Source organism: Protopterus annectens, chromosome 6.part0 (genome assembly GCF_019279795.1).
Source record: "Protopterus annectens isolate FY-2018-M chromosome 6.part0, PAN1.0, whole genome shotgun sequence".
Taxonomy (NCBI): domain Eukaryota; kingdom Metazoa; phylum Chordata; order Ceratodontiformes; family Protopteridae; genus Protopterus; species Protopterus annectens.
In genome coordinates this window covers 1,929,453,400-1,929,453,970 of record NC_056737.1, presented here as the reverse complement: position 1 = coordinate 1,929,453,970, position 571 = coordinate 1,929,453,400, and positions in this window count along the sequence as shown.

Sequence of the window (571 nt, the reverse complement as noted above, 5' to 3'; positions counted from 1 at the left end):
TTCAATTATAGACAAAATAAAGATGAAGCTGGAAAACTGAAATTTAACCTAATCACATTATTAAAAATAAACATTTTCCTTGAACTTTTCACTTATTCACAGACTTTAGTGGGATAGTCACTACATAATAAATATGTCAGATAAACAAAACTAACAACCATTTTCTCACAGTATGAAAAAGCAGTATAATACAAACTAAAAAGCTGGACAAAATCAGCAGCAAACTATTTGCAAATAGAAAATTCCTGAGTAACATCCAATTTCATTATGACAAAGAGTGAAGATGATAGTGCATAATGCTCCCCTGCATGAGGTAATGCACCAAGTAATACTGGTTGAGGAGCAGCATAAGTAAATACTAACCTTGTGTGTGGTGACCGTTGACTGCTTGTGAATCAAGATGCAAAACTTGACATCAAAAATTAGAAGTCTATTTGTTAAATTTAGTGCTACAACAGATATTCCCTAAGAGTCAAAATGAACAGGAAGGAAATAACAGCACAACTTAATACTGGTCAGCACCAAGTAAAATTAGGAACATCCAATGAGTCTACTAAAATTAAAGCAAAAG